A 15,927-nucleotide genomic window follows, 5' to 3' on the forward strand; every position below is an offset into this window, starting at 1 on the left:
TGATTGTTAAATATGGAGCTATTGTCTCAGCATGCTCTGAAAGGAACCTAAGTTGTATACAGTCTGGACCGGAAGACTTGCTTTTGTTAAGTTAAACTCGGAAAACCGGAATCACTGGGCTATCTACGTATCTTAGCACGCTCCAAATCTCTCCAGACAGCGTCTCATCTTCGGTTGTAGTCTGGGATCTTGTAGTGCCATTTCCTTGATGTCAAACAAGCTGTATGTCAGAACTACGTGTTTTATGAATCAAATTAAGTTCCATATAATTCTAACCTTCGCTAATTGCGAGTAATAATTCAGTGCACCTAAATGACATTCGGAGACTTCAACAAACTGTTTCTTCTCACATGTAAATCGTGCTTTGTATCCTAGTAAAACAAGAAAAACATCGCTAGAAAATTTCCAAAGAAAAAGTGGAATAGAATGTTTTTCGGGTGTATACAAAACGAATCCGTTTGCTGAGACAATTACGCAACTAAAATTGGGCTTCGTCTAGGACAAGTATTACGATAGTTATCGCTTTATCTTTCTCGATGTTTTAATTAGTTAACCGTAGTTCAAACATCATCAGAAGGAACGAATCCTTCCACGGTATGAAAGGGCGCACGTCATTCCCGTTTTCAAGAAGGATCGCCGAACAGGCGCCTACAGCTGTAGACCTGCATCGTTGAAATCAGTCTGTTGTTGAATTTTGGAACGCGCTCTTTATTCTCGCGAATTATGACTATTCCCAAGACCAGAAATCTCCTCTGTAAGAACCAACACGGATTCCGCAATGATGATGTAAAGCCCATTTCGCTCTGTTCGCCCACAGGATTTAGAAGGCAGGAGATACAGCTGCACAGCAAACGCAAAAGACGTAGAACACATTCCGCAAAAATTAGTTTTCATTACCGCAAAAGATAAGTTTTCACTATCGCTAAATTATATTCCTAATAACGTGCTACTTAAGTTTTGCAACTTAGTGTTTGTTCTGTCCCATCCTGTATACAAAACTACTGCTCCCAGAATGAGATTTTCGCTCTGCAGCGGAGTGTGCGCTGATATGAAACTTCCTGGCAGATTAAAACTGTGTGCCCGACCGAGACTCGAACTCGGGACCTTTGCCTTTCGCGGGCAAGTGCTCTACCATCTGAGCTACCGAAGCACGACTCAAGCCCGGTACTCACAGCTTTACTTCTGCCAGTATCTCGTCTCCTACCTTCCAAACTTTACAGAAGCTCTCCTGCGAACCTTGCAGAACTAGCACTCCTGAAAGAAAGGATACTGCGGAGACATGGCTTAGCCGCAGCCTGGGGGCAGAAGTAAAGCTGTGAGTACCGGGCGTGAGTCGTACTTCGATAGCTCAAATGGTAGAGCACTTGCCCGCGAAAGGCAAAGGTCCCGAGTTCGAGTCTCGGCCGGGCACACAGTTTTAATCTTCCAGGAAGTTTCAAAACTACTGCTGCTTGTACGTGGTGCTGGATCCAAAATTTTGTGTTGACTCTATGACAACAGGCGATATTTACTGTAGATAGATCTGCACAAGGTAGAACGCTGTATGTTGTGTTGATTACGTCCGTGTACACCGTCGGAAGTTATTGCTATACGTAGGTAGTGGGAACGAGATCTCGACATTGATATGCATTATGTATTTATCTTTTGCTTGTCTCTTTAAGCGTTAAAAAATTAACTTCATAAAACCTATTACAATTCGTGGAGTGGATTGTATTATTAAGGGCAATTTTAAATACAGAAAGCAGCGGATAACGAGGATGGGTCACGTATCGTAAAGATGCACGGAGAAGATTATGTCGCAACTTTACAAACTAATGCAGAAATGACTAAAATAATGTATTTAAGTGACACTCATGATCATGAAAACAAAATCGTTAGGATTACTGAATCACATTTTATGCGAGATAATTCCAAAAGAAAAGTGTGCGAAGAACCAACTTCGCAACTTCATAACTTACTAAAATCAGTCAGTAAGTCAGCTACTTATGAAATGCAGAAACAGGTGATTTTTGAGTTTCACCAAAAGATTTCCTTCATATTTACACGTTGCATGCATATACTACTCTGGAACATTAACCTTAGATTTTGAAGTTGCAGTTCATGTGGCGGCACTGAAAGTGTTTCGACGCATTAACATTAGTGGCTGTAGTTTCACTTAAGTAAGGAATGGTACTGAAAGACGGTCGAACTTGAACTTCGTTCTGAGTATATCACTCCTCAATCAGAAGTCAGAAAGTTTCTGAAATATATGTTCGGTTTAAGATTCCAGCCTCCAAGCATAGTCATGGATGCGTTCGTAGAGTTACATAGTATTGCTACCAACCACAATCTGTTAAATTTTTCCTAGACTATGACCTTGAAAATTATGAAAATGAGGATGCTAAATTTGCCACTTAATTTATGGACCAGTATACCCACAGATGAAATCATAAGTACAAATGGTGCAGAGTCGTTTCATCGACATCTAAAACGACAGTTTCACGAACCTCATCCTTCTGTTCGCGACTTTATGGAAGTTTTGAAGCAACTGCAAAGTGAAACTTATCGGTACATTAACACAGTGCACAATAAAAGAAAAATAAACAGACGTAGCCGTGAAAAACATCGTGTTGCTACTGAATGGCGGGACGAATATCAACGTGGTGAATTATCGTTGCTGGAGTATATAAAAAGAACTGCACATCGGTTCCAGTCTGTACCACCCTAGAATAAGTGTTTCACAGAGCAAGCAGTGCGGTACACTGACAGTTTTAAAGGTTCGTTGTTGTACATTTCATAAGTGCGGTAGTGATTCCTAGTATTTTGCGGTAACGATACGTGAAATTTTGCGGTAATGAAAATAGGAAGTTTTGCGGTATAGCTAGGCTGTTTGGCGGAAATTCAGCCCGCCGCAGATACCGGCGTTCAGTTTGATACTTTGTTCCTTGACTTCCGAAGGGCGATCCGTATTGTTCCCCATCACCACCTAACAAAATTCGATTGCATGGAATGTCACACAAGCCGTGTAATTGGACTGCCAAATTCCCAGCTTATAGAACACGGTAGGTCAATCCTGAGGGTGAGATACCTTCCGACGTAAAAGTAACTTCAATAGCACACCAAATGTGAAGGAACATATTGAGTGCGAGATCGTAAAAGGCCAATGATGTTTACGGCATTCGTTGCCCCACATATTGTCTGTCACAATCGCAATTGGCTGGAAAGTTATTTACTGTGCTCGAGAAGTTAGAGGTCCTCTGCCCCCTACGATACTTTCTCGTATGCTTGATCCTGCAAGGGCGATAGAGAATATTTACGTTACAGCAAGCAATAGTGGGAAAATGGGCTTAAGAGAACTACAACTATGACATGAGCACTGCTTTTGGTCAATAGCTGATCAAAATAACTTGCTTTTGGTTGATTCTTGGTCTGCGTATAAAACTCGTACTGCTTTGGAGCAAACTATCCCCCCTGAAAAGTATGTGACATTGCATTTTCATACCATCTGGTACCACTGGACAAAATCACCCTAGAAAACGTATCATCGCTCTATCTGCAGCTACTTCTTAAAGGATAGCCGGTTTCGCGATAAGATCCACGACAGACCGTTTCCCATTCTGTTGCATGTTACCAACATCCCATCAATTCTCTTCATCCCGTTACATCAATATGATTCTATATGCATTATTTAAGAGTGGATGTCTATCTGAACATTCCGTACCATTTGAGTTCGCCTTCGACCTTGACAGTGCGAATCTCTGTGAACACTGTGGCGCGCAATTTTTCGTTGGGTGTTCATGATGCAAGTTAATGGTTTCTTTTAAATATTTCTTGGATGTCGACGATGTCCATTTTGTGAAGTGTAATACATACATAGAAGGTTGATCTCTGCACCTCCCGGACACTTTTTCTGTCGCCCTCCTGATGCGCATTGTCAGTCATTAGCAGCTAATATTTTTCCTGTCGTAATTGTTAACACTCTCAAATCAGCCTTACTGAAGACCGAACTTGCACCCTCGCACTCAAGGGAGTCCTTTTGAGTGTTGCAGGGGCATTACTATTCACGTTATACACAAATGACCTAATGGATAACTTCGGAATCTCCATGAGACTGTTCGCGGATGATGCTGGAGTGTATAAAACGGTGGTATCGAAATGCAGTAACACCTGCACAGGATCAACGTTTGGCGCAGGGAGTAGAAGTTGGCCTCACAATAAACATGTGTTACGTACTGCGCATGTAAATCACAAATTGGTGAAAATATTTCCTTTCTTCGACTAGCTTAGCGCCTGCTGCTTCGCTCGCGTAGCCAAATTGGTCTGCACACTTTTTTTGATCGAATTTCTATGTTATTCGCAATTTCTAAACTTTTCACGCTGATTAAGGCAGTATAAGCATGGTCTTTTCTGAATATACTTCCGACCAAAAAGCGATTGTGGTAGCTGGAGTCACAGGTCTTTGTTGATCCTCTGAGTTCTTGCGGTGGTATTTCCAAAGAAAGTTTCACCCCTTAACACATATTTCTTTAGAAGACGAATACCAGTTTTCATAGATTAAGCGGTAAATATTTTTGAATGTAACGAAATATGCTCATAAAAATTTTCATCCCCTATTTCACTCCCTTAGGGGATCAATTTCAAAACAAAACTCAAATACGTATTTTATTTTATTTTCTAACCGAGAAGTCAAATACAAATTTTCAGATTTAGTTTCAAACGCTCTTCTGTAGTGACATATTTACGTAAAACCTTTCATACCATATTTTACCTCCTTAAGGGTTGAATTTTCAAAAACATTGGCACAAGGGATTTTTTTTAATATCCAACCTAGAAGCCAAATACAAATTTTCTTAGATTTAACTTTGAAACCACTTTCTTCTGCCTGGGCACACAGTCTCAATAAACTTGAAGAACGACTTTTTCCGCCACACTATGTATAAAAAAAATTTATTTTTCACAATAAAAAACAAAGTTTTTATACACAGTCCGGTGGAAAAATGTGATTCTTCAAATTTAGCTTTAAAAATTTTCAAAACATTTTTATCCCCTATTTCATCCCTTAGGGTTTGAATTTCCAAAAACACTGAAACACGCATTTTTTTTTTAATTTTCAATCGAGAAGTCAAATACCAGTTTTCACACGTTTAGCTGTACAGGTGCTTTAGTAGTACTTTAATAATTATCTGTTTTCAAAAAAAAATCCACACGCTGTTTTACCTTCCTTAGCGGTTGAATTTCCAAAAGTGCTGAACCACGTTTTTTTTTTTAATTTTCTGACCGAGGAACCAAATGACAGTTTTCGTAGATCTAGCTTAAATAATATCTTAACTACGACATATTTCCAAAAAAATAGAAACTTTGATCCCTACTTCACTCATTTAGAGGTGGAATTTCGAATAATCCCTTACTAAACGATTCCTACAGTATGAAATCAACCCCCTCTCCAAAATTAAAGTTTCTGTCCTTAGCGGTTTGTGCTGAGCGATGGTGAACCAGTCAGGACGTTTCCTTTTATATACAGAAATTTCACGATAGCTTAACAATCAGTGGAACCAATAACATCCTTTAAATTTCTGAGCTGTATGAGTACGGAACGGTTTAAAGTAGGACGACTATATAAAACTAATCATCGGAAAGACAGATGCCACACTGGGACTCATCGCAAAAATCCTCAGGAGATGTAGACCACCGGCAAAGGAGATAGCTCAGTGAGGTCTGGAACGCAAATGCGGCAACATTGGGTTCCTGCGTTGTTGTGAAGCAACCAGAGAGAATTTCTCGTTTGAAAAGGTCAGTTTCGTCATGCGGCTTTTCCAGCAAGTTTGCAGAATACTCACTGGTTTTGGTGTGCCTTTGTGGAAATTCGTCCGTCACCACTCAAATCGTAACAAACGAGAAGCGAAATTTTCTCGGAAGACTTATTCGTTGGCGGCGAATCGTAATTCCCTCTAGTCTTCCGGAAAATATTTGTGAACTCAGATCTCCTACAATTTCATAATTCTTGAGCGAAACAGACTCCGTCATTGTTAGTAAACACTGCAAGCTCGTATTCTCTGCTTTTTTGGAAAGATACAGCACGGCAAACTCAGCAGATATCGTAAACATATATACGTATATGCGCAAATAGTTGAATTCCAGGGAGCGTATACCTTAAGGGGGGACCCCCCCACCTCCTCCCGGGCATAATTCTTTGAAGTACTCCCAAGAGCCGGCCTGTGTGGCCGTGCCGTTAAAGGCGCTTCAGTCTGGAACCGCGTGACCGCTACGATCGCAGGTTCGAATCCTGCCTCGGGCATGGATGTGTGTGATGTCCTTAGGTTAGTTAGGCGACTGATGACCTCAGAAGTTAAGTCGCATAGTGCTCAGAGCCAACTCCCAAGAGTTTCATCATCTCTGGCGCTCTTACCAGCATATTTAAAACCACTCCAATGCGAGGTTGCACAGTAATTAAGAGGCTGGAATAGTTTTCAGAAGCGGTTTTGAAACCTCCGTCTGGCTGTCCAGATACAGATTATTCGTTTATCCCTAAACAGCTTAAGGAGAATATCAGAGCACTTTCATTTAAAATGCCACTCGTATCTGGTGCAGATATAGACCCACATCACAATTTAATAATGATGAAGTAGTCCTAAGTTTATGAGAATCGTCTGCAAGACTCGGTGTGGAAGAATGGGATGCATTTGAAGTTCATTAAGGATGTTAATGCTGCGATAAGGAACACTGAAGTAGGCACTTCAGTTGAAGAGTAGTGGACATCTCTAAAAAGGGTAATCACAGATTTTGGACAGAAAAACATAGGTGCAAGTGTCGCAACTATGAAGAAACTTTGGATAAGAGAAGAAATTGCTTCAAATAATCGACGATAGAAGGAAGAACAAAATTGTTCAAGAAAAGAAAGGAATACAGCAATATAAATCCATTTGGAATGAAAAAAATAGCAAATTCAGAGAATCGAAAGTGAAATGGTTGTAGGAAATATGTGAAGAAATCGAAAACGAAATAATTGGCTGGAGGACTGACTCATTATTCAGAGAAGTCAAAACAACCTATGGTGAATTTAAAAGCATGGGTGGTAGCTTCAAGAGTGCAGTGGGAATTCCACTGCTAAACGCAGAGGAGAGAGCAGATGTGTAGAAAGAGAACACTGAAGGCGTCTATAGACATGACTGATAACGCGTTAGAAGAAGAAACAGCAGCCGATGGGAATGACATAAGGCACCCATTCCTATAGTCAGAATTTCATTCCATCGGACTACTAATATTATTAAGGGAAGTGGCAACCAAACGACTATTCACTTTACACATCAGATGAATTCGCAATTGCGAATAATGACTACCATCAGCTGTAGAATGGAATGACGACAATGAAAATTTGTGCCTGACCAGGACTCGAACCCAGATTTCTCGCTTACCACGAGCGGTCGCCTTGCCTTTTGGCTATCCGAGCACGACTCGCGGCGAAATCCAAACTTCCATATGTCGTCAACCGTACGTCTACGATCTATACTGGCACATCCATTTTGTCTATTTCCGCACAGATCAGACATTGTTCCTGAAAGCGGGAAATCTGGCACCAATTTTCATTGTCGTCAATCCATTCTACAGCTAAAGGTAGTCATTATTCGCAATTGCGAATTCATCTGATGTATTTAGCAACGACTGTGGTCGCCGCAGTGCATCGTCATCAGAATAACACCAGCACTGCAATATACCTTTGGTTTGTAGAATGTATGAGACTGGCGATATACCATCAGACTTAAGTAAAAATATCATCCATAATTTCGAAGATAGCAACGGCAGATGAATGCGAGAACTATCGCACAATCAGCTTAACAGTTCACGCACCGAAGTAGTTGACAAGAATAATATGCACAAGAAGGCAAAAGAAAACTGAGGAACAGTTATGTGACAAACAGTTTGAAACTTAGGAAAGATGAAAGCACCAGAGAGGCAGTTCTCACGATGCAGCTGAATAGAAGCAAGACTAAAGACACAATCATATGATTTGTCGACATTGGAAAAAGCGTTAGACAATCTCAAGTTGTGTAAGATGTCCAATATTCTGAGGAAAACAGGAGTCATCTATAGGGAAAGACGGGTAATATACAATACGTAAAAGAACCGTGAGGGAACAATAAGACTGGATGATAATGAATGAAGTGCTCTGATTAAATAGGGTGCAATTCAGGGACGCAGTCTTTCGCTCCCAATGTTCAATTTACACATCGAAGAAGCAATGATGGAAATAAAAGAAAGTTTCAAGAGGGGGATTAAAATTCAGGGTGAAAGAATATCCATGATAAGATTCGCCGATGACGTTGTTAACCTGAGTGAATGTGAAGAAGAATGCGGAATATGTTGGATTAATGAGTAGAGACCGGAATATATGCATCATAAAAACGTTAAAACATAAATGCAAATATGCATAAAAATGCTTAAAAAGTGCATGAAAATGTGTCAACATATAAAGATCAGATAATAAAAAAACATAGTAGTTACTGCGTGCATAATATCTCGAAGTCGAGCCTGTGCGTATTAGTTACGAGCAAGAGCGCCGGCCACGCGAAAAATCGCTACATTTAGAACGCTGATATCATTTTCTTAATATTTTCTAGGAGGGGTTACGAAGGGGGCTTTTCTAGGGTTATTTTCTAAGAATTTGCAAAATGGGGACGTATACCGTGTTTCAAGAATTGTTCCGTCTTTGCTATTGTTGTCGGAAACAACCGGGTGCAATACGAGTGAGTCTCAGCAAAACAATCGATATCTACAGGACCAACCTCGAGATATATCGCACACAGAGGGGAACGCTCAAACTCTGGGTAATATTTTATTTAAAAAACAACATACAACCGTGAATTTTTTTGAACAGCAGTAACTTTTAATTAATACTATTGCACCAAAGCATCATTTACATTTTTCAACTATTGTAAACATAATCGACCAAGTATTTTTCCGTATGTTCTCTGGTAAGGTTGTGTCTTCGACCACTCCAAACATTTTTATAAGCAGTAAAAGACTATTCTACATCAACTGAAGTTGGCACTTACTATTTCTGGTAAAATTTCACGTGTCCATTAATAAAACTACCAATTTAGCACAAGGGTTCAAAGCCTGGGTTATTGTTTAAAATGTTTTCAAACTCTTATTTAAGTTTTCTTGGGAATAACTCCGACAATGAGGAATTCTCTAGAATAATTTTATTCATTAATTGAATAGATTCATTCAGCGCCAAACCTTGAGTTTCAAGCTTTTTATTACTTGTAGGTATATAGGAAAAATGAGAGCTAATCACAGAAATGTCTTTTTTAATACCAAAATCATTAAAAGCTTCCTTGCACTGGCAAACTGCCAAAGCCTCTGCACTATCGAAATCGTTTCCAACCCTCTAAGGCCTCGAAATCTTCATTGTATAATAACTCAGCTTCGACCCACGTACTCCGAGTTACCACTGTTTCGGCAGGTAAAGGCACATTTTGTAGTTTTTCTTTGTAGGCCTTGATGCGAGCAAGAGTCTTTATAAACACTTTCTTTGTGGATGAAATCAGTTTACTTACATTCACAAACGTGGAACATAGTTCTACAGCAAGGCAATGTACTCCGTGAGCAAATCACATCACATGAATCAAATTCGGATAAAAACTCGGAGGGCTTTTCCTGCTTTGATGATATAGGGAGCAGCATCTGAAATAAACACAAATACCCTTTCCTCTGCAGAAGATTCTGGAAATGTTTTTCTAATACCCTCATTCAGAAATCTGGCGATCGTAGAATGATTTACTTTTTCAAGTTCTTTGTAGGTCGCTAAATAGGAAGAAGAGAGCTCTTCTTTTAAAGCACCAATGATTAAATTTGCAATGTAACGGCCAAAAGTATCTGTATTTTCGTCAACTGAAATCCAGATAATGCTGTCCTTGAGTTCATTGCGTATTTCTTCCAGAACATTTACTTAAATTGTCGGTATGTAATTTCTACGCAATGTTGATTCATCTGGTATGTTTTGATTTACGCAATGTTTTCACAGAAATCCTTTGAGGATAGGATTTGTAAGTCTGTGAAGAGGAATATTGCTTGCAATGATTGGTTCACGTAGATCCATGTTAAATCGACTTTTTTTGGTTACCTTTGGACAAATCCCTGCTACTGCGACTTGCTGTTGTCAGAAGTTGTCGTCGTGGTCCTTTCTTTTGCATTCCTGCGATATGAAGATTTGTCTTGACAAGCTGGTCTATTTAAAAATATTTTACGCCAAACGTTTTTCTCGTAAACTCGACAATATAAATCAATTCCCTCATATGTAAATGTTCCAGGATGGTCAGCTACCCACGAAACGACGTTTCTTTTTTCGGGCGACATGGCGCACAACACGTTACACACTACACGTCGTAAACACGTTCAACTGTGTACAAGTAAATAGAAAGCTAAACTGAAACAATGGACGTGCGACTAAAAGCTTGCGTAGTTTAATTGTTGCCGACGCTTATGGTATGACAGCGGAGGGGATTAACGGGGGCGCGGGCGCATGAGCATTGACTCTGTCTTCCTGTTCCCGTTCCTCTCCTGTAATGATTTGGCTAGGCAGTGGCTTCTCGGTTAGCAATTCCACGCAGTTCTAGGTCGCGGTCAATGCGTGAGACATCAATACTAGGTCGAGCTAGAGGCATCCCATCTAAATTTGTAAAATATTGTAAACATAGAGCGAAAATATGCATCGTCACTAACGTTTAACTGAAATATGCAAATAACCGGTGAAAAGGAGCCAAATAAGCAAATACATATGGAACATGCAAATGCATATAATCCGGTCTCTACTAATGAGTAAAGAACATGTATTGGGAGTAATGGGAAAAAGACACAGGTGATGTGATGTAGCAGGAATGAGAGCAGGGATTATGCTACACTAGAACTAAAATTGTCCAGGATGGACGACCCAAGGAGGACATAAAAATTAGACTAGCACAGGCAAAGACGGCATTACAGCCAAGAGAAGTCTCCTGGTATGAAACAGCGGCCATAGTGTGGGGAAGAAATTCCTGAGAATTTACGTTTGTAGCACAGCATTGTATAGTAGTGAATCATGGACAGTGCAAAAACCGGAACAGAAGAAAAGAATCTAAAAGTCTGAGATGTGTTGTTACAGAAGAGTGTTGAAAATCAAGTGTACTGATAAGGAATGAGAGTTTTCCATCTGTTCCTTCCTTCGCTGATTCTCCGAAAAGCCCCTGGCGGGAAGAAGGGACAGGATGATAGACCATTTGTTAAGGCATCGGGGAATAACCTGGATGGTACTAGAGGGAACTGCAGAGGGGAAAAACGGTAGAGTAAAACAGAGATTGTAATCCATCCAGCAAATAATTCGGGACGCAATGTGCAGGCTCTACTCTGAGATGAAGAGGTTGACACAGGAGACGAATTCATAGCGGGCCACATTAAATGAGCCAGAAGATTGATGACTTTTTTTTAAAAAAAAAAAAATAGTTAAAATGTGGCTGTAGGGGATATTTCCAACAGATCAGCAAACAAAAAGACGATGTGCGACACACTATCTCTGCAAAGACGTAAACAAATTCAGATCGCCCTCGTTCATATGAGTGCCACAAGATCGTTTAACGTTATATAAAGCAAAATAATTCAGTAGATGGTCGCAGATTGAGATTTAAAAGCATAAATCAGATAAAGGAATGTAACAGCATGTTCATATTGACATTATAAAAGCAAATAAACGAAAGCTGAGAACAAAAGTAGCTTGAAAAATTGCCATGTAAACCCCATCTGACAACCTTGCTAGACAACTACGTAAACAGGCAAACTAGAAACCGCAACCCTCACGCAGCTCCGGTTTACCATTTATGAGATGACGTCATCTTATCATGTTCCCAGCATCTGGTTCACCTTCCATGTCAGAGGCCAGTCCTTTGTTGAGCTTGGTCTGCTGATTTGTGTTGCGAGGTATCAGCGATAGATCGCAGCGTGTAGCTCACCTCTGTGGTACCAAACGGGAGGAGAGTGTGACTCGACATTAGACTACAATCAAAGGCCCTTGCTTCGATAGCGGGTGGGTCCGACTAACTTTAATATTGCTGAATGTGGGTTCGATATGTGTAAATGATAAGTGTGTGTGTGTGTGTGTGTGCGTGCGTGCGCGCAGGCTGATAAGGAGTTCACTATGATGTTGAAGTTTCTCTGTAACTGACTGGATAACTAATCAATTCATTGGCACGAGAAAATTCTACGTCTAGTAATACCATATATCTGAAAGTAATGTAGTGTTCAATACATCCTTCAGATTTAAATACATGGCTGTTTTTCTTTTTTCATTCTTTCCTAGTTGGAAATATTTTGTGTCAGTCCATAGTCTTTCGGTTAGATAATTTTTGTTCCTTAGATTTTTAACCGAAATATTGATTATCTGCCATACATGGGGAACGTTTAAGAAAGCACAATAAACAACTCTGTGCATTTGTACAAAAGTATCCAGTTGTTGCCAAATATAATGATAACAGGGAAGTTGGAAAGGAAGATAAAATGGTTCCAATGCTTCTGAGCACTATGGGATTTAACATCTGAGGTCATAAGCCCTCTAGGCTTAGAACAACTTAAGCCTAACTAACCTACAGGCATCACACACATCCATACCGAGGCAGGATTCGAACCTGCAACCGTAGCAGCATTGCGGTTCCAGACTGAAGCGCCTAGAACCGCTCGGCCACAGCGGCCGGCTGAAAGGAAAATAGTCGAAGTGTTTCAGGTGTTGTGTTACGGAGCGGTACTGAAAATTAAATGGAATGATAGTTTGAGAAATCAAGAGCTTATGTTCAAAATCGGCGAAGAAAGTAACACACTACAGGCCATTAAAATTGCTACACCACGAAGATGACGTGCTACAGACGCGAAATTTATCCGACAGGAAGAAGATGCCGTGATATGCAAATGATTAGCTTTTCAGAGCATTCACACAAGATTGGCGTCGGTGGCGACACCTACAACGTGCTGACATGAGGAAAGTTTCCATCCGATTTCTCATACACAAACAGCAGTTGACCGGCGTTGCCTGATTGAAACGTTGTTGTGATGCCTCGTGTAAGGGGGAGAAATGCGTACCATCACGTTTCCAACTTTGATAAAGGTCGGATTGTAGGCTATCGCGATTGCGGTTTATCGTGTCGCCACATTGCTGCTCGTGTTGGTCGAGATCCAATGACTGTTAGCAGAATATGGAATCGGTGGATTCAGGAGAATAATGCATTTCCGTGCTGGATCCCAACGACCTCGTATCACTAGAGATGACAGGCATCTTATCCGTGTGGCTGTAACGGATCGTGCAGCCACGTCTCGATCCCTGAGTCAACAGAGGGGACGTTTGCAAGACAACAACCATCTGCACGAACAGTTCCGCGACGTTTGTAGCAGCATGGACTATCAGCTCGGAGACCATGCTCTGCGGTTACCCTTGACGCTGCATCACAGACAGAAGCGCCTGTGATAGTGTACTCAACGACGAACCTGGCTGCACGAATGGCAAAACGTCATTTTTTCGGATGAATCCAGGTCCTGTTTACAGCATCATGATGGTCGCATCTGTGTTAGGCGACATCGAGGTGAACGCACATTGGAAGCGTGTATTCGTCATCGCCATACTGGCGTATCACCCGGCGTGATGGTATGGGGTGCCATTGGTTACACGTCTCGGTCACCTCTACTTCGCATTGACGGCACTTTGAACACTGGACGTTACATTTCAGATGTGTTACGACCCGTGGCTCTACCCTTCATTCGATCCCGGCATTTCAGCAGGATAAAGCACGACCGCATGTTGCACGTCCTGTACGGGCCTTTCTGGATCCAAAAATGTTCGACTGCTGCCCTGGCCAGCATATTCTCCAGATCTCTCACCAATTGAAAACGTCTGGTCAATGGTGGCCGAGCAACTGGATCGTCACAATATGCCAGTCACTACTCTTGATAAATCGTGGTATCGTGTTGAAGCTGTATGGGCAGCTGTACCTGTACACGCCATCCAAGCTCTGTTTGACTCAATGCACAGGCGTATCAAGGCCGTTATTACGGCCAGAGGTGGTTGTTCTGGGTACTGATTTCTCAGGATCTATGCACCCAAATTGCGTGAAAATGTAATCACATGTCAGTTCTAGTATAATATATTTGTCCAATGAATACTCGTTTATCATCTGCATTTCTTCTTGGTGTAGCAATTTTAATGGCCTATTAGTGTATATGTAAAACTTAAATGGAAACAGTGATAGCATGATGGCTTATGTGTTACATCGAGGAATAACATCCTTAGTACTAAAGGAGACCATAAAAGTTAAATACTTTAGGGGAAAGCAGAGGCTGGAATACAAGGAATATATATAAGGACTGTTCAAATGAAAAGGTACAAAACGTCTTAACAACCAAACTGGTTGGAATTTGCATATAGCACTTTGGGGGAACATAATGAGACCTCTATGGAAACGTATGTACTGTCTGGTGTAGTTGTGTGCATGTGTCATCTCCTCCGAAAACGTTCAAAGCTGTGATGCTCACCAGGCGCGGTGACGCTTACTGTCTTTTTCGACATCCAAGCTCCTATATGAATCGAATTCCTAGAGCATGGAAAAACCATTAACACCATTAACATTCACGTGTGCACTAGCACACGCAAATCCATCAAGAGCAAAGGGCCTGGGCTGCTCACGGAGAGAATGATTCTGCTCCGTCATAAAGCACGTCCGTGCGTCACGAATGTCACAAAACGTGCAATGGTCAAGTTCAAGTGGCAGCAGTTTGAGCATCGGTCCTACAGCCCGTAAATGTCGCCCTGTGACTTCCATCACTTTGGTCCGCTAAAAAAAGGGTGTCAAAGGGAAGTGCTTGAACTCTGAGGACGAACTAAGGGACACAGTGGAGGACTGGCTCCTGTCGCAGCCACAGGAATCCTTCGGCTCGTGAAACAGTGGGATGGTTGTGCTCAGCCCTTGGGTGATTACTTTTCAGTAAAGACTTCAGTTATACCCACAGTGTTGTTTCGTACCTTATCTTCTGAACACCCTTATAATTGACGATGTTGGCTGCAAATTCTTCTCTGAAATGAAATGATTGGACTGGAAAGGAAATCATAACAGGAAGCATCAGACATGTCAGAAGATTGACGACCAAAAAAATAATTAAATGTATGTAGAGTTAATGTATTTCTGTATGAAGTTCAGGTATAAAAAAGGTATACCAGTATTTTCTTATTTAAGACTCACAAAGATGTTTGCAGTAGATAAAACCAAGTTTTCAAAATTTCCAGTATTGATGTCGACACATTCTTTATCCCTGTACGCAAGAGAAAGCTCGTGCATACTTTTAATCTACAATGGTAGCAGTGTTCACTGTAGTTGCTCTTGTGTTTACTTTTGATCTGCAGGTCGTTTATCAATTGTAATAAACGAAAAAGTTAATTTATGTACATTCCAGCAGCTTTTTTGTTATTCAACGTGACCTGTTCGTATTTTGGGAAATCTTAAATTCTGATTGTTTCAATGGTACCAAAGTAATTTACTAGCTGCAGATAGACTGTAGAGGAACATATGGAAAGCCCGCATCTCGTGGTCGTGCGGTAGCGTTCTCGCTTCCCACGCCCGGGTTCCCGGGTTCGATTCCCGGCGGGGTCAGGGATTTTCTCTGCCTCGTGATGGCTGGGTGTTGTGTGCTGTCCTTAGGTTAGTTAGGTTTAAGTAGTTCTAAGTTCTAGGGGACTTATGACCACCGCAGTTGAGTCCCATAGTGCTCAGAGCCAACATATGGAAAACAGAAACCCATGTTGGGAGATATCATCGAACAAAGCCGGACGGTATCGAAATGTAGGGCACCAACCTAGCATCAGTTATGGTTGTATTAACGTTGCCACTCAGTTGCAATAAAGAAAAGAATCAAATACTTCACGTTTGTTTTTGATCTCGTATA

The sequence above is a fragment of the Schistocerca americana genome, chromosome 6, assembly GCF_021461395.2.
Source record: "Schistocerca americana isolate TAMUIC-IGC-003095 chromosome 6, iqSchAmer2.1, whole genome shotgun sequence".
Taxonomy (NCBI): domain Eukaryota; kingdom Metazoa; phylum Arthropoda; class Insecta; order Orthoptera; family Acrididae; genus Schistocerca; species Schistocerca americana.